At 41.3% G+C, this 19,793-nt stretch overlaps 1 protein-coding gene across 1 annotated transcript in view; it reads left to right on the forward strand.

Annotated features, from left to right (window-relative positions):
* DAB1 (DAB adaptor protein 1) overlaps nt 1-19,793 on the forward strand; it is a 1,206,834-nt gene that overhangs the window by 20,019 nt on the left and 1,167,022 nt on the right. The gene's annotated exons all lie outside the window — the stretch shown is intronic.

A 19,793-nucleotide genomic window follows, 5' to 3' on the forward strand; every position in this document is an offset into this window, starting at 1 on the left:
GTCGTAGAGGTGGGTCCTTTTCGAGCTCAAGGAAGGCTGGGGTCAGTTCTGCAATTTTCTCTGGCTCCAGGAACAAATACTCCACCTGCTCCTCTAAGCCGGGGAGTCTCAAGAGAGGTGGCGATTGGTGGTGACCTCCAACCTGGCTGGCGATTACACACAAAGCTGTGAGTGATTTTTAAAGTCTTCTCACCGTTTTGCTCTCTAAAAATTAAATACTTGCCATCGAGGTGTTGTATTCCCAGACCAGCTGGGCTTTAAAAGGATGGCTTGGAAGTTAGAATGCCTGATGACTTCCTGACCTCGGTGGTTTTCAAGGGTGGGACAGGCCACGGGAAGGGAGGGTGACCTCGCTCCTTTTTTCAACTTAATGAAAACAAGATGAAGGTATCAGTCTTGATGACTGAATTCCGTAGTGAGGGAGCAGTGAGGAAGGCCCAGAAGCAATGATATGGCAGAGATTCAAGACTCAGTGAGATCAGGAGCTTGTAGAATCTGCATGGCACAATGGAACGAACTCTGGACTTGGAGCAAGGAGACCTGGGTTCTGATCTCAAGTCTGCCACTACCGTGTGTTCTTGGGTAGGTTACTGACCCTCTTGAAGGTCAAGTTTAGCATGTAGGCAGTAGAATAAAGTGGTTAAAAAAGCAAGCTTTGTTGTGAATCCTGATTGTACCACTTATGAACTGGGTAACTTGGGGAAGTTGCTTATCTCTTTGAGCCTCAGTTTTCACATCCCTTAAATTAAGGGCTAGGAGGCCATGCTCTTGTTCATCCTGTGCTTAGGATGCTCCCCTCACCCTCTTCCACCCCATTCCTGCTTCTTTGCCTACAACAACTGTGCTCCATCTCTAACCTCCCTTCAGGTGGGAAGCCTTCCCTGGTGCCCCATGCCAATTGAGATGCCTCCCCTCTCCCCATCCTTGTACTTCCATAACCACTAGTGTCTCCTCTGTCACTGCATTTATCACTCTCTATGGTGATCTTGGGGACCTAGGTCTGATTCCTTTCCATCTCCCCAGAGCCCTGCATACCACCTAGTTCACAGTTGCAGAGGCTAAATGCTTGCTGATGGAATGAATGGATTTCTTTTCAGCTCTGAATTCTATGCTTCTATGTTTATTGCCTTAATGGATACCTAGTTTCCTAAATAAATGTAAAAGATACTAGTTTGTTCCTTTCACAGAAAGGTAATAATTCCAATCCTTTTACGTAGATCATGGCAGCTCATACTTGATAAAACATTTTTTGCATTCATTACCTAGTACCCTACTCAACCTTTCTGTAGTGGTTTATCTGCATTCAGATTTCAAATCAATTCAAGGCCATGGTTGGATCTATAATCTATAAATAAAATAGATTTAATTTTTGAGCTACTGGAACAATCTCTAGGTAATGCAACCTTGCTTTGAACCATTTACTCTGCACAGGACAATTGCCCAAGTCCACCACCCCAGGTGGTCTTTCATGAAGCTCCTAGGTATCACTTCATTCCCAGGTAATGGACCAAGATCTCTGAAACCAGTTGGGCTGCAGGGTGATGCTGATCTCAGGGAGTCCACTTTCTTGGTTTCTAAGCAACAATGCCTGCATCAGGACTGTGATCTCCAAATTCACAGCTTTGCAGAGAGAGCTTACTGTTGACAGAGTTGTCAGCTAAAAAAAAGAATGCAAGATTGTCCAACAGAAATAAATCTCAGAGAACATTTTGCCAAGCCATCCAAGCATTCATACATTTGCTGCTGCATGCAGAATGTGGGGGAAGGGAGGAAACAGAAGGGGGAGAAATGGGCAGAGGAAGAGCTGAGACTGGCTTGCAATGTGGGCAAGTCATTAAAGCTCTTTCCTCCCTCCATGCCCTGCTTCTCCCTCCCATCCAGAAGGCCCCACATGACATGCTTAGGGTATCTTTTCCTACTTGGTTTATTTTCTCTCCCATAACTTCTGTGACTTTTTCTGTTGTCAATTTGGCACCCAATGTGCTACACATTAGAGAACAAAGAGACCTCATTGCACTGAGGTGTGGAGCTCAAGGAAAGTGCTGGACACACAGCTTTGACCCTGGTAAGTAGGGTCATTTTTCTGGGCTTCCCTTTGCCACCTGAATCTATTTCTAGACTCCACTTTAATTTTGAATATGCTATTCCCCCGTCCTGGAATTCTTGTTGATCCAAATTTCATCTGTTCTTCAAGGCCACCTGGAGTTTTGCTTCCTCCATAAAGTCTCCCTAGACTAATTCAGCCTTTTGCAACCTCTGCCCTTCCTGATCTTGGACAGGCTTTGTGGCTAGCACTTTACAGGGAGTCATTTGGCTGTGGGCCTCCCATTTTCTTCTTTGCATCTTTCCCCTGTGTATATGCCAGAAACCTTCTAGGAGAATCAAGAGTGGTTAAAGGAAGAATGAACTTTTCCCCTGATATTTCTGCATTTGAAAATGATTTGGCCTTAAGCAGGCTCTGCAATCTTGGGCAGTCAACATCTCTGAGCTGCAATTTCTCCTTCTATAAAATGGGATAATAATGTCCACCTTATAGAGCACTTGTGAGGATTAAGTTGGTCACTACAACTAGCATTGATAATCATGTCTGAAACTTATTGGCAATCAATAAATATTGTCAATAAACACTGGTTTTCTCCAGAAGACATTGTGCTCATTTGACACTGGTATGTACCCCCAGAAAAGGCCATGTTCTTTTAATCCATTCCTGTGGGTGCAGACCTGTTGTGAGTGGGACCTTTTGGTTAGGTTATTTCAGGTGAGATGTGACCCACCCCATTCAAGGTGGATATTAATCCTTTTCCTGGAGTCCTTCATAAGAGGATAAAAGAAAGAAAAAGATGGGAGAGCTTAAAGAGAGAAGCTAAGAGAGGACCAGCAGGACACAAAGAGGAAACCACTGGAACCAGAGCTGAAAGCAGTGAAACCCAGGAGCAAAGGCCCAGCAGACCCCAGCCATGTGCCTTCCCATGTGACAGAGGTGTCCCAGATGCCAGCAGCCTTTCTTCAGAGTCCAGGTATCATCCTGTTGATGCCTTAATTTGGACATTTTCATGGCCTAAGAACTGTAAATTGTAAGATAATAAGTCTCCATTGTAAAAGCCAACTCATTTCTGGTATATTGCATTCTGGCAGCTTTAGCAAACCAAAACAGACATTGAGAAGAGATTGTACCAGGAATTAATCAAAGGATGATGTCATTAGGGCTTGTGGGGTCAGGTTGCCTGGGTACAAATCTGAAATCCATGACTTTGTGCTTAGAGCAAGTTTACTCCACCTCTCCTAACCTCTTTTTCCTCATTTGTAAATAAAGATAATCATGGAACCTACCTCATGAGGATTGCTGTGAAGATTATACAAAATAATGCATGGAAAGCATTTAGCATAGTGACTGTGCTGAGCAAGCTTTCAATTCAACCACTTTTGAGATGGTTGATATTTTGATTTATATTCTTAACAGTTCCATTGCATTCCACCTGCTCTGATGAGTGAACCACAGTTCATTCACAGTAGAATCAGAGAATTCACACCACATGCTTTGATAAGTTGGACACCGTCAAGGTAGCAAGATGAGCTCTAGTCTCGAATTCCTACATGCCCAAGCTTGAGCCCTGACTCTGGGGTTTAATTACTTTGTGGCTCTAGGAAAGTGAACCTTTCTGAGCCTCAGTTTTGTCATCTGTGAAATGGGATAATAATATCTGCCTTAAAGAACTGTAAAAAAACTAGTGCCATAATATATGAAAGTACTTTTTTGAACTGAAAAGCACTTTACAAAGAAAGATATTGTACTTCTGTTGTTATTACTCTTATTATAATCCATCGAACAAACATTTGTACAGCATCTCTTAAGTTCCACACTGGTTTGGGTCTGAGGAAATCTCCAACAATTTTTTGAATAGAATAATTGTGGTGGTCAGTGGGAATGCCCTGAATTCTGAGATAGCTGAAACTTGTGTTACAGTCGCAGGCCAAGCCAGATTCATCCCAGAGTGGGTCAGGATCAAAGCAATCAAGAGCTTGAAATTAGCAGTTAGAAAGCCAGGGGCCAACCTGGTTTGTCTCCGATTGTGCTGGTTTGAATGTATTATGCCCCCAGAAAAAGCCATATTCTTTGATGCAATCTTGTGGCGAAGACATATTAGCGGGGATTAAGTTGGAACGTTTGCATTAGTTTGTTTGCATGGAAATGTGCCCCACCTAACTGTAGGTGATAACTCTTTGAGATATTTCCATGGAAGCGTGGCCCCATCCATTCAGGGTGGGCCTTGATCAGTGGAGCCATATAAATGAGCTGACAGGCAGAGGGAACTCAGTGCAGCTGAGAGTGACATTTTGAAGAGGAGCTACAGCTAAGAGGGACACTTTGAAGAAAGCACAGGAGCTGCAGATGAGAGACAGTTTGAAGTTGGCCATTGAAAACAGACTCTTGCTCTGGAGAAGCTAAGAGAGGATAAATACCCCAAGTGCAATTACGAGTGACACTTTTGAGGAACTGCAGCCTAGAGAGGAACGTCCTGGGAGAAAGCCATTTTGAAACCAGAACTTTGGAGCAGACACCAGCCACATGCCTTCCCAGCTAACAGAGGTTTTCTGGACACCATTGGCCATCCTCTAGTGAAGGTACCCGATTGCTGGACATTTTATGGCCTTAAGACTGTAACTGTGTAATCAAATAAACCCCCTTTTATAAAAGCCAATCCATCTCTAGTGTTTTGCATTCTGGCAGCATTAGCAAACTAGAACACCAATGTACTGTCCAAACCACTTCATCACTCTGAGCTTCAGCTTTTTCTTTTTTTTTTTTTTCCCATCGTGCTGTGTAGCTAGGGTCAAGACAGTTGATCCCGCCCATCTCTGTGGGCCAGAGGTACCCACTGTCCTACTGTTTGGCCAGGTGTTGGTTCAGGACATGGGTTGGCTGAGCTTACTGACAGCAGATTTTTAGTCCTCTAAGCAAGGAAGGCAGGGAATGACAAATGATGAATTTCTATTTCCCCACACATAAAATTTGTTTTATTTTAAATACCAATCAACTCTTTTCTCTCCAACACCTCCAACCTGTGGCAACCACTGATCTTTTTTACTTTTTAAAAATAAACAATTCCCCTTCTGTTTTTTTTCCCTGTCTCCCTCTGTAACCTCTGATCTTCTTTCTACCTTTGTGAATTCGCTATTTCTAGTCATCTCTCATAAATTATATCATACAAGTTTTGTCCTTACGTGTCTTGCTTGCTTCACTGAGCATAATGTTTTCAAGGTTCTTCCATGTCGTAGCATGTCTCACGCCTTCAGTTTTTCTTATGACTGAACAATATTCCATTGTGTATATGTACCACATTTTGTTTATCCACTCATTTGTTGATGGACATATGGGTTGTTTCCAGCTTTTGTCAATTGTGAATAATGTTGCTTAGCATTTCTCTACAAGTATCTGTTTATGACCCTGTTTTCACTTTCTCTGGGTATATACTTAGAAATGGGATTGACAAGTCAAATGGTAATTCTATATTTAACTTTTCCAGGAGCCGTCATATTGATTTCCACAGTGGCTGCATCATTTTACAATCCCATCAACAATATACTAGAGTTCCAATTTTTTCTGCATCCTCTCTAATACTTGTTATCATCCATTTAAAAAAAAAATCATAGCCATCCTTGATGGGTGTGAAGTGTTATCTCAGTGTGGTTTTAGTTTGTATTTCCCTAATGGCTAATGATGTTGGGCACCCTTTTTTTCTTTGTTGGCCATTCGTAAATCTTCTTCAGAAAAAAGTCTATTTGTGCCCTTTGCTCATGTTTTAATTGGGTTGTTTGTCTTTTTATTGTTGCGTTGTAGGAGATCTTTATATATTCTGTATATTAAACCCTTATCCAACATATGGTTTGAAACTATTTTCTCCCATCCTGTAGGTTGTCTTTTTCACTTTCTTGATAATTTGCTTAGATGCACAAAAGTTTTTAATTTAATTTATCTATTGTTTATTCTGTTGCTCATGCTTTTGTTGTCATATCTAATAAGCAATTGCTGATTCCCAGGTCATGAAGAGTTTTATAGTTTTAACTCTTATGATTAGGTCCTTGATTCATTCTGAGTTGATTTTTGCATATGCTGTGAGGCAGGGCCTAACTTCATTCTTCAGCAGGTGGTTATCTAGTGTTCCCAGCACCATTTGTTGAAGAAACTCTTCTTCCCCACTGCAGGTATCTAGCACTCTTGTCAAAGATCAATTGGCCATAAATATGTGGGGACATTTCTGGACTTTGAATTCTGTTTCACTGATTTATTTGTCTGTCTTTGTGTCCGTATCACAGTGTTTTGACTATTGCCACTTTGTAATACGATTTGAAATCAGGAAGTGTGATTCCTCCAACCCTGTTCTTTTTTTCAAGATTGTTTTGGCTATTCAGGGCCCCTTGCAGTTCCACATGAATTTAAAGATCAGTTTTTCCATTTCTGCCCTAAAGGCTGCTAGGTTTTAATAGGAATTACATTGAATCTGTGTATTCTTTTGAGTAATTTTGATATATTAGTGATGTTAACTCTTTCAGTCTATTAACATGGGACATCTTGTCATTTATTTAGGTGTCCTTTAATTTCTTTCAGCAGTATTTTGTAGTGTTCAGTATATGTGCCGGTTTGAATGTATTATGTCCCCCAGAAAAAGCCATTTTCTTTGATGCAATCTTGTGGGGCAGACATAATAGTGGGGATTAAGTTGGAAAGTTTGGATTAGGTTGTTTGCATGGAGATGCGCCCCACCCAACTGTGGATGATAACTGATGGGATATTTCTATGGAGGTGTGGCCCCACCCATTCAGGGTGGGCCTTGATCAGTGGAGCCATATAAACGTGCTGACTCAAAGAGATGGAACTCAGTGCAGCTATGAGTGACATTTTGAAGAGGAGCAAGCTTGCTAGAAAGGAACATCCCGGGAGAAAGCCATTTTGAAACCAGAACTTTGGAGCAGACGCCAGCCACGTGCCTTCCCAGCTAACAGAGGTTTTCTGGACACCATTGGCCATCCTCCAGTGAAGGTACTCTATTACTGATGTGTTACCTTGGACACTTTATGGCCTTAAGACTGTAACTGTATAGCCAAGTAAACCCCCTTTTTATAAAAGCCAATCCATCTCTGGTGTTTTGCATTCCGCAGCATTAGCAAACTAGGACAGTATACAAGTATTTTGTATCCTTAGTTTAATTTATTTCTAGATATTTTATTTTTTAGATGGTATTATAAATGGAATTGTTTTCTTAATTTTCTCTTCAGATTGTTCATTGCTAGCATACAGGAACATAACTGTTTTTTGTATTGCTCTTTTACCCTGCCACTTTGTTGAATTTATTTATTAGCTCTAACAGTCTTCTTGTGGATTCCTTTGGATTTTCTATACAAAAGATCATGTCATCTGCAAATAGAAACAGTTTTATTTCTTCCTTTCCAATTTGGATACCTTTTATTTCTTTTTCTTTCTTAATCGCTCTGGCAAGAACTTCTAGCACAATATTGAATAGCAGTGGTAAAAGCCAGCATCCTTGTCTCATTCATGGTCTTAGGGGAAAGTTTAAATCTTTCACTATTGAGTGTAACATTATCTGGGTTTTCATAAATGGCCTTTATCACGTTGAGAATGTTCCCTTCTTTTCTTACTTTTCTGAGTGTTTTTTAAAATCAAGAAAGGGTGCTGAATTTTGTCAAATGCCTTTTCTGTACCTATGGATATAATCATGTTTTCTTTTTCCTTCAGTCTATTTATATAGTATATTACATTGATTGATTTTGTTTTTTGAACCACTCTTGCATTCCTGGGTTGAGTCCCACTTGCCCACAGTATATAATCTTTTAAAATATGCTGTCGGATCAGTTTTTTCATCTACTGATGGGGATTAACAATTCATTGCCTACTTTCTGAGGTTTCAAGAGGGTTATTGTTTGGTACACTGTAGTACATGACAGATTCTATTACATTTCTTAGTTTCGCCATGAATCTATAAAGTCTTGGAAGGTAGTGATTTTTGTCAACCTATGTTTTCTCAATTCTTGTAACACTACTGGCTACTCAACAGTTCCTTAATAACTGAGAATGGATACATAAGACATAGTTGCTCCTTATTTTATTAATAAACCTTATTGCTCTCATCCCCTAAACTCTTTGCTGAAAAACGTTGTTCCTTTAATGATGTTGCCTTTAAGCATCACCAACTGAGGGTGCTTCTGCTACTACGATTTCTTCTTATTATACTACTACTACTACTACCACCACTTGCTACTGCTTCTTAAACACATCCTATCATGTAAGCGCTTGTTTTAGGTACTTAATATAAACTATCTTTAGTGCTCATAGCATCTCTATGAGGGAGATGTGGAAACCAAGGCACAGAGAAGCACGGAGAAGCTTGCCCAAGGGCATATATCTTACAAGTGGATTTGAACTTAGTTTGATTGCAAATTCCATGCTTGTTCTTTCGTACCCCACAGGAAACCCAACAAGGAGCCAAATTGTCCTCTAATAGCCCACAGTTCAGTGAGGCAGTGGCTTCTCCTGTGAGTGGATTAGAAGTAATTCCCAATTTGAGAACACAGAGGGTGGGAGGAGCAGACAGGCCAAAGTAAAAAGCCAGAGAAGCAAATCTTTCAAAGAAAAAAAGTCTGTATTTGGATTCTTTTTTACACATCCAACCCAGCAGAAAATTGGTTTGCAGAAGATGTAGGTCGTGGCTCTGGCCCTGGCATCTGGATGCCTTATAGTGTACACTAGATTACTGGAGTAATATCGTGCACTTTATTAGCACCAGCAGGATTTGGGATTCCCGTGGGGACTGTTCTTTGCTGTCAGATATATAAGGCCATTTAATCTCCTTTATCAGATCTGGTTCTGTCTCCCGACCCCCACCTCTTCTTGCAGACCAATAAAGAGAATTTCTTCAGATTCACTGGTCTGAAAACTAGCTTTTAAATATCCTTCCAACCTCCCCAACCCCTGTGTCTAATAAGCAAGCAAACCAAAAAGGTGTCAATGCCTTGAAGATAAGCTATGTGCAATTGAGTAGCCATTTTCTCAGGAAATTTTTAATTGGAACTTCATCATCCTTAGGTAGAGAGCAGAGAAATAATTTGCTATTTATGCCTAGCCAGCTCTAGTCTCACTGAAGCATTCTGATCTTTGGGCACACTGTTGATTTTCTTTTTTTTTTTTTTTCATCAGAGAGCCCTGTTATACATTTTATTCTGGCTGGGAGAACTGCCTAGAATCACTTGCTGGAGAAGAATTTTCTCCAGATAGAACCTTGTTATATGCTTGGTCCATTTGTGGGCCATTTTTCATAGGACCACATAAGATGTTCAGTGTTCAAAATCCAAGTTCTGTGCTTATTGCCTGTGCTCAATGATGTTTATCCAAGCATGTATTTTGTGCCAGCTCTGGGATTGGTGATGGGGGGCTGGACTGGGTTGAATTGTATCCCTCCAAAATTCATGTCTACCTGGAACCTGAGAATGTAAACTTATTTGGAAATAGGGTCTTTGCAGATGTAAGTAGTTAAGATGAGATCATACTGGATTAGGGTGGGCCCTAATCCAATGACTGGTGTCTTTATAAGAAGAGGGAAATTTGGACACAGACACACACAGAGGAAAGATGGCTATGTGAAAGCAGAGGCAGAGATTAGAGTGATGTATCTTCAATACAAGCAACACCAAGGATTGCCAGTAACCACCAGAAGCTAGGAAAGAGGCATAGAACAAATTCTCTCTCAATGCCTCCTAAAGGAGTCAACCCTTCTGACACCTTGATTTCAGACTTCTGCCCTTAAGAACATTTAAAGAATAGTTTTCTGTCATTTAGAACCACCCAAATTTGTGGTGATTTGTTACAGCAGTTCTAGGAAACTAAAACAGGGACATTAGGATTGATACCTCATCTTTGGAGAGATCACATTTCATGGACAGGAGACATGAGTGAACAGTGCTATCAATACAATATGGTAAGTGCTACAGGGTCACAAAGCAAGCCTTTTGCTCCATCATGGAGCTCAGAGAAAGCTTCCTGGAGGAGAGGATGTCTTAGCCAAGTGCATCTTTGGGTTAGTTCCTTCACCACTCTTAGCCTCAGCTTCCTTAACTGTGAAATGGGGACTCATAGCTGCTTTGAAGGCCATTTGAGAAATAAGCTCTACTGTATATAAAATGCTTAGTCAGTGTCTACCACATAATAACTAGTATTATTTAAAATAAACAAAAGGGGTGAATAATAATGTTAAAAGTCGTTTTTTTTGTTTGTATGATAGAACCAGAAAGAACTCTGGGTAAAGATCTGGGGGAACTGCATTTGACTCAAAATCTGCCCCTTCTTATCTGTGTAGCTTTAGGCAAATCACTTTTTACTACCTGAAGTCTCAAGATCATCTTCCGTCAAATGGGGATAACATTGGAAGGATGAAATAAGATAGTAGATGGGGAGGAGCTTTGCAAATTTTAAGGCCTTGTGCATCTAGAAGTAATTAGTATCGTTTTCATTATTATGATTGAGAAGCATAGGTGATGCGGGAAAGTCAGCTTTGCGAAAGGGGAGGATTATTGGGTGCCCAGCCTGTGAATTAGAAGTTGGGCAAGTTCACATTTGGTGCAATAAGCATCCATTTGTACAAAATGATTTTAAGCAGATGTTCCTAACCATGGTAGGGTGGGAAGTGGGAGACATATAGCAATTACCTGCGGAGTTTTTTCCAACATGTATATACACATGTACACAGCTCCTTTTCCTCCTCTCCTCACCCCCTTGCCACTTTGTCCCCCATCTTATCCCCTGCGGTGAACTTTGGTTGTATTTACTTATAAAAAGCACACCTAAGGATTCTGATATCTCTCTCTTCCCAAAAACTGAGTGCCACAATTTCAGAGTGTTGAAAAGCCCACTTGATGCTAAATTCACATCTCTCTCCCTCTTGTTATTACCCTTTTAGCCCCAGTAGCCTGCCCTATGTCTAAAGGTTCCAGTGGATTAAACATTTGATCTCCAGATCTGGCTTCTTCATTTCTGTGGCTCCATGTGGCTATTTTCTAGCCAGCTAGGCAGTTTTGAAACCTAGGAGCATTAGATGTTTGAATTATGGTACTGTGGAACCTCTATGACCAGTGACACTTTCAGGAACAAAAGAGAGTTTTGCTAAAACCAAGGATTCTAAAGAACCCCACTAGCTCCAGTTATCATTGATGGTCCTGGCTGTCTTTGGCACATCTCTGTAGTGGTGATGCCATGTTGCATTTGTACAGCATTCCGTAGGGCACAAAGAACTTGCCAATGACCTTAGGCAACTCTCTGAAGTCATCAGAGCAGGTAACATTGTCCCATTTCACAGATAAAGTGAGGGGCTCCAGAGAGGTTAAGGGACTTGACTGTGGTCACAGAGTTAGTGAGGCATCCAGCCGTTATGTACCTTGTGTTTAGACTCCATGGCCGGTGTGGGCTGGCAATGTTTCCTGCCCTGGAGGCTGTGTCAGTGTAATGAAATGTGACATGGCTTGCTTGCAAGGATGCACCAGTGATGGTTCGTTCAGACAGGACATGCTCAGGAGCCGACATCATTTTACAAGCTGATATGGAGAATATGTTTAAAATTCTGTTTCTTTCAATGCAGCTCCTTGAATCTTTTCTCTTATAGTTTAGGGTCAGTTGTTCAGTTCCATAGGGCCCCTGTGAGCAACGAGTGGGCAGATAATTTCTAGCAATATATATATGTGACCCCACTACCCCAGGGGAAAAGCAGCATAAGATGATAAATTCAGATTCACACTTTCTCAGGCATGCTCTAGTTCAGTGGGGATTTGCTAAAACAAAAAAGACATTATATATATATATATATATATATATATATATATATATATAGTATGTGTGTATGTGTATTTTTAAAAAGACTTAACCAACACCAATATAATGAACAACCACAGCTCTCTAAGCTTTCTGAGAATGTTTGTAGGCTTTTAAAAAAAGAAGAAAAAAAATAATCAATCTCACAGCTTTCCACCTGGACTAGCCAATAATCACAATGATAATGCCTTAAAACTGCACTTAGGTTTACAAAGTGTGTTCACATCAATAATAACAAAAACAGCAAATCCTTACTGGGGATTTACCTTGTGCTAGCATTTGTTGAACACTTTTTTATATCTTAGTTTATTGAATTTTCCCAGAAAATCATTGTCTCCATTTTAGATTGGGGAAATGGGTACAGTGAGGCCAAGTGACTTGCCCCAAACTGCATGGCTGTAAAGGCCCTGAGTCTTTGATAGAGAGGATCTGAGACCCCAAAGCCACTGCGCATTCAATTATCTTGTGGCTGACTCCAAATATACATATATAGATTTTTGTAAAATTTTTTAAAAAAATTTACTAGCTGAAGTAAATGGCCTTTGATTTCCTGGAATGGTTGATTTCATGGCTGGAACATAATGTAAAAATCATCAATTTTAAACCAGTGTTTTGCACCCATGATTCACATTTTCACCTGGGTGCTTTAAAAAATACTTCTGCCAGGATCCCACCCAAGACCAATTAAATCAGAATCCCTGGGGTAGATTTTTCCAACTCTCCAGTTCTAACGTATAGCCAAGATTGATAACCAATGATCTAAACTCATCGAACACATCCCTGCAAAATTTTCATCCATCTTATGCTTGAAGGCACTCAATGATGGAAAGCTGACACTCTTAGGAGGTAGCTGATTTTGTTTTTGCACTCCTCTATTTTGAGAGCAAGCAACCAAACAAAAACCAAAAGCAAGTGACACTGGGCCAGGCAGTGTCACTTCCATTATCTCATTTAATCCTCACAGGGTTTTTATCTCCACTTTACAGATGAGAAACTGAGGCTCATTCCTTCCTTCAGTCAACTAATATTTACTGTACACCTGCTACATGAAAAACCTATTGTAAACACTAGACAGGCACAGATGATCAAGACAGTCTTCACCCCTGCCCTCAGGGAGCTTTCTTCAGTTGGGGAAGACAGCCATTAAAAAAACAAATTGCACAGTTAATTAATTATGATTGTCATGGCTGCTATGGAGGTGGAGTGTAGGGTGCAATGAGAGTTTATACAAGGTGTGCCCGGCTGGGTATAGGAGTGTGTGTGTCCATGTGAGTGTAGGGTGCACGAGGGAAGACTTTCTGAATGGAGCACCCTTTGGGCTGAGTGCTGGGGGACAAGTAGGAATCCAATGAAGGTGAGAAGGGAAGAGGGGGCAAGAGTGCCCGATGTTTATGGGGGCTTAGAAGGTAGCCAGTGTTCTCCAACACTGGGAGAGGGGCCCCAGAGGAGGAGGTCGGTGGGAGGTAGGGGGCAGGCCCAGGCTGATTAGGGTCACCAGGGCAGGATGTGAACTGCAGAAAGGCATGGCTCTATGTGTTTGGCAAAGGTGACACCCAGCCAGGATGTGATTTGGATGGGTCTTCTTCGATTTCCCCATAACTGCCTTGCTTCTCTGTAAGAGGCAGTTTCCTTCCTTTATAGATGTGTTCTCTGAGGGGTAAGCTAGAACCAAGAGACAATGCATTAAGAGCATCCAGTGGGAGAATCCACTGTGAGGAGGGGAGGAGGGGATTGGGGAAAAGGGGAGGAAGAGAAAGATCTAGGCAGGAACCCTGGTGGGCAAAGGAGGAGCCTCAGGAAGGTGAGGCAAAGGTTCAGAGCCCCTCTGTTTTTGTTCTAGTGCGCATAGTGCTACACTCTCAACAATAATGTATAAATATTTTAAGTTAAAATAGAGGGAGAGTGAGAGAGAGATGATATCATAGATCTAACTGAAAATAGCCAGCATAGTGGAGGTTTCACTCATTAGAATACCACTTAGAGAGGGTGTAAAACCCTGTTAAAATTCCTTTTTAAAATACCACCTGCAATCTAAAAGGAGCTCCTTAAGCACTGGTGTAAGAATTTGCTTTCAGGAAGCATGGATATGCATCTCTGGGGAGGTAGGCTTTTCCCTCTGTATGTAAAAAGCCATGCGCAGAAGTTGTCTCTAGGAAAACCACAGATTATGAGCCTTGAGTATTTGATTTTAATATTCGGCTCATTGACATTTCCTCTCTCCTTTCTCATTTCCCAACACCCTCTCCTCTAACACAGGTAACACATAGGTCCTGAGCCAGGGATTTAAACCCAGGTCCAGGGACAGAGGGCCCAGAAGATACAGGGACACACAAAGACATGATGCAAAACACAAACATACTTGTGTACAAGCATCCACTGGCCTCGTAACACTCCTGCATGTGCAGACACCCACACACCCAACACTTTTACCTTCATGAAATAAAATGTGCCTCCCCAGGGCTGGGGGCATCTTTAGCTTGTAACTATGATGACCTCCCTGATGTTATGTCCCAGAAAATTTCTGCTCCCCACAGCTGGAACCTCTCAACTTCAGCTTCAACCCAGGCCTGTATCAACCCTAGGGGGTTTTCTGGCATCCCCAGTTTAGCAGCTTAGTGTGTCCTGTACCAAGTCCCTGGGGCTCTTGCTCTGACTGTTGTCCCAGTTCCAGTAGGTGGACCCCTAGCCAGTTAGTGTAGTTTGGTCCCAGTTTTGCTCGCTCGTGTACCTGAATCCCCTCATCATAGACTCCCTTGTACTCCGGCTCATTCTTTGTGCTAACCTTCCACTTTGCCCTCCTCCAGGACTAGAGACAAGTCCATCTGAAGGCAAAACTGATGTATTTTATCCCTGTGTTTCTAGCATCTCAGCAGTGTCCAGTGTGGTATAGGTGGTTGTAGTGGTTTGAAGCTGTATGTACCCCAGAAAAACATGTTCTTAAATCTAATCCATTCCTGGGGGTGTGAACTCATTGCAAGTAGGATCTTTTGATGAGGTTACTTCAGTTAAAATTTGGCCCACCTCAGTCAGGACAGGTCTTAATCCTATTATTGGAATCCTTTATAAGCAGAATGAAATTCAGACAGTCAGAGAGAAAGCCACAGGAAGCAAGCAACTGAACATCACCGAATCCCAGAAGAGAAAGGAGAGGCCAGGAGATGCTGCCATGTGCTTTGCCTTGTGACAAGCTAAGGAGGAAGATTCGCTGACAGCCAGCCCCAGAATGCCACAGCCTTCTGGAAAAAAGCATCGCTTTGATAATACCTTGATTTGAACTTTCCTTTAGCTTCAAAAACCGTAAGCAAATAAACTGCCATCGTTTAACCTGACCCATTTCATGGTATTTGCTTGAGCAACCTACGAAACGAAAACAATGGTTAATAAGTGCATATTGAATGAACAGCAGAAGAAATGAGCCTTACTGCCTCAGAATTCTATTAGCACCTATTTTCTGTAATGTTCATTTACTACTGCTATTCATTCTTTGCTTCCTTTATTCACTCTTTCATTCATTTATTCAAAAGATATTTATGTATCACCAGGCTCTGTGTTATGGGCAGTATACATAAAGGGCTTTAAACATTCTTTACACATAATAAGCCTACTATAAGTGTTTGTTAAAAAATAAAAGGAGATGAAATAAATAAGTCCTGTTTGCATCTCAGGTTCTTCATCTATAAAATGAAAGAATAATAATCCTAATCTCACAGCATAGTTGCAAAGATTAAATGAAGTTGTGTAAGTCAAGTTCCTGTCATGGTGGCTGGTATACAGTGGTGCCTCCAGAAATGCTTGATGAGGTAAGGAAGTGAATGACTGCATGTGAATGACTGATGCAAGGACTGAGTATGAAAATAAGTAAGTGGATGGGGGAATGGATGGAGTCCTTCCTGCTTGTATATCTTCTTAGCCATTGCTGTGTCTGCTGACCCTATGGCCTCTCATCACCCCATTCTGCAGACCCCAGGTTTCATCTCTGCCCTACACTTTCCTGCCTCCTGTTGGTTTCACTCCCCATCCCTGAGAACTGGTTGGCTTCCAGGTTCCAGTCCTGCAGGCCCCTGGCATACTCGCTTCCGGTCCGAGAGGAGGCAGAGTAGAGTATGACAGGCATGGACTTCAGAGCCAAGCAGACCTGAGTTCAAATCCCAGCCCATCATTATAACTTGGACAAGCTACTCATCCTTTCTTGACCCCATTTTAAAACTCTGTACCAAGCAAACAAGAACACCTATCTCAAAGAGCAGTTTCAAGAACTAGAACTAATATAGAGGCCGTGTCTGAAACATCAAGGTGCTTAAAAGTGGGGTTACCACTGTAATTGTCAAGTGCTTGTTGAAAACCTCTTGCCAAAAAAATAAAATGTAACTGCCCAAATCATAATTCAATTCTGATGATCCAGCTACTATCCAGGAGCTCTGAGAGCATCTATTTGAATCTAGCTCCTTTTGTGTTGTGTGGGAAGTAAAGCAAAAACTATGCAGTTTTAGAGGCCAAGGTTTCTGATATTTCCCTTAATCATCCTAAATATCCCTCAGCCCTGGTTTCTCCTTCAGGCTCTGCCTGGAAAGAGAGCTTAATGGTCTGCTGCCTCCCTTTGGGTTGACTGGCCAAAAGAATTACAGTCCGTTCATCCATCCATTCATCCGTCATCCATCCATCCATCCATCCATCCAACTAGTTAAGAGAAATAGAAGCAGATCAAAGTTCCTCAGCACGTTCTGTGAGGTGTGAGGGCTGCAAGGGCTAAATTATAAACCACATTCTCCAAAGGTGGTCTGTTGGCTGCATCAGGATCTCCTGGGGAACTTGTTAAAATGCAGATTACAAGGCCCTATCCAACCTATTGAAATAGTATCTTTGAGTAAGGAGAATTTTCAATATTCTTCCAATGAACTTAGGCTTCTAGCTTTTGGGGAGTGTCAAGTAGTAACTGGGAGGCCTTGTGGAGATGTGTAGAACTTGGCTTGTGAAAGGTTCCCAAAGGAACCATCTGTGGTCGTTCTAAAACTTTCATCATGCATTCATTTATGGGAGTGCCTAATCTGTGCCGGGTGCTGTTTGGTTGCTGAGGATGTATCACTGAAAGAGGACCGACGGCTCCCTGCCTTCATGTAGTTAACATCCTAATGAAGAGAGACAGCCGATGAACACCCAAACACATCCATAAATAAGGTCGTGTCTTGGAGATTAGTGCTGTGAAGAAAATATATCCAGGGAGTGGGCCAGAGATTAGCTGGGGTTGAGGGCTTCCCTGGTCATCATGTGACTGGAAAAGGCCTCTCTGAGTAGAGCACATTTGAACTGAATGACGAGAAGGAACATCCTCACAAGATTTGGGGAAAGAGAATTTCAGGCAAAGGAACTGCAAGGGGAAAGGCCCTAAGATGCCTTACCAAAAAAAATAAAATGTAACTGCGCAAATCATAATTCAATTCTGATGATCTAGCTACTATTCAGGAGCTCTGAGAGCATCTGTTTGAATCTAGCTCCTTTTGTGTTGTGTAGGAAGTAAAGCAAAAACTTCTATGCAGTTTTTGGAGTGTTCAAGGGGCATGAACTATGGGTTGGCTATAGCCTAGAGGATGAGGGAGAGGGTAGCAGGGGAGAGGGTAGCAGAGAAGAGGTCAGAGAAGTCAGTTTTGGAGACCATGATAATGTATGCAATTGCTATGCTAATAAGTCTTAATAAGGCCCATTTCTGCAGATAGATCAAGGGTAGGAGCAGAGTATCTCTCCAATTGACTTTTGATGCCTTGGCTTCTTGAACAGACGTCCTCTGTAACCTGCCCATGCAGAAAATCTCACTGTTGGAAATAGAACCCCAGCTCTGACTCTTTAGTGATTTGATTTTCCAGCATTGCTCACTCACTCTAGCTGAAAGCCAAGTTGTCTTGTGAGGAGTCACATCGAATCTGCTGGAAAGAGTGATTCTAGTTAAAAACTTAGCTTCGTTCCAACAAAAGATACAGTCTTTTGTTTTTGTTTTTTGTTTTTTGTTTTTTTAAGTTGCAAAAATACTGTCCCTGCAGATCTGCTGCTTCTGAAAGCTAGAAAGCTCATAAACAGGAATTGGGAGTGGTGGAGAAATAAATCCACATTTGCTAATTAATCAGCAAATGCAAAAAGCTGTTTCTGAGATCACCAAAGGTGTCTTGTTGTTCAAACCAATGGTCACTTTTCAGAACTCATTTCACCAGATGGCCCAGCAGAATTTTACACAATGGTCCATTCCTTCTTTCTTAAAACTCCCTTTTCTTTTAGCTTTTCTCTTGTTACACTCTTTGTATTTTCTAGCTCCCCAGATTGTCCTTCTGAGTCTTCTTTACCAACTCTTAATCCTGAGTGGAACCTCTAAATACTGATGTTCCTAAGGACTTAAATATGACTCAGCCAGTGATAAGCAAAAGGTATGAACAGAGTATTAGGGAGCAGACAATAGGGGCACTTGGTCCAAACAGGGATTCCAGAAGTCACCCTTGCTCAGGGATTTATGAGTAAGAGTTATCTAACTGAAAGGAAGTGGGTAGTGCATTCTTGACAGAGCAAACAGCCAAAGCCAAGTCTTGGAGGCTTTAATGGCATGGTGTGACATGCAGGATTTGGCATTCTTAGAAAAAGATGTTTATAACAAGAGGTGATAGAAAATATGGCTGGAAAAGTAAGCAAAAGCAGTTTGGTGAAGGTTACTTATTTATTTTCCTGGAGACTCTGATGAGACATTGAAATGTTTGAAACTGGAGAGTCACATATTTGCCATTTTAAGGTAATTACCTTGACTGCAGTGTGGAGGACAGAATTAAGAGGGTGTGAGACACACATAGGTTTACAATTAAAAGCTGTTGGAATAACCCAGATAGAGATAATGGTGGTTTGGCCTAAACTGATGGCAATGGAAATGGAGAAGATTGGATGGATTCCAGTGAATGGAATTGAGAAACATTTAGGAGACAAATGAAAGGATTTTGGGGTGAGAAGAGCAGATATTGAAGTCCTGATTAGGAAAGCACAAAGAGGTAGACTATAGGATGTAGATACTTAAGCAATTCAACAGAGTAACTTGGTTTTAGCCAAACTTATATGATCCTTCCCTGTAATTATTAGGCTTCAAAGCTCTCTTTATAAATGTCAGGGTTGGAAAGGACCTCAGTGATTTTCAAAATTCCTCTTCTTAGAGATATGGAAACTAAGTCTCACAAAAGAATAATTTTCCCAAAGCTATGCAGGGCTTCACACTCATTCCTTATTGAACCAAATTTGACCTCTAAAAATGACCAGATCACAGCAAACCCTTCTTTTCCAACATCAGGTACTTACCTAAAGTTACCTATCTTAAAAAAATAACTTCAGCATTATGTCCTTTTTTTTGGAAGTGTTCCTAGAATTTTTTTTTGTCATTGACTCTGAGAACCAGCATTCAAGGGCAATGCATACCTAGAGAAGTTTTGGGTTTTCTTAACCATATTGGATGTGGAACACCGATAATCCCACCGTCTTCAACCAGAAGGTGGAAGCTCTGTTTGTCTTATGTAACTAAAAGTTTTCAACAACCAGCTGATGTGTATCTAAATGAAACTTGAATCAGTGGAAATTAGAAATCATTCCAATAAAACATCCCCTGGCTCACTCCTTCTATCTTTGTGATGAAGTTTTCTTCCTAATTTGTGGGGAACGATTGGAAGAAATAAAAGCCTTGAGGTGTTTATTTCTCCATTAAGTTAATATAAGATGGGATGGGTTTAAGTTTCTGCCCGTCAGCAGCATTTATCTTAATTTCTGGAAGCTTGATGGTACTGCTGTAACCCTTGATATGCCTAAGAGGAGAGACTGTGAATGTAGGAAGGCTATAAATGTATAAATGCAAACTTCCTAAAGCAAATCAACTAGATGGTCTTGATGCCGGGGCCTCAAGCAGAATTAC

The sequence above is a fragment of the Choloepus didactylus genome, chromosome 2 (genome assembly GCF_015220235.1).
Source record: "Choloepus didactylus isolate mChoDid1 chromosome 2, mChoDid1.pri, whole genome shotgun sequence".
NCBI lineage: Eukaryota > Metazoa > Chordata > Mammalia > Pilosa > Megalonychidae > Choloepus > Choloepus didactylus.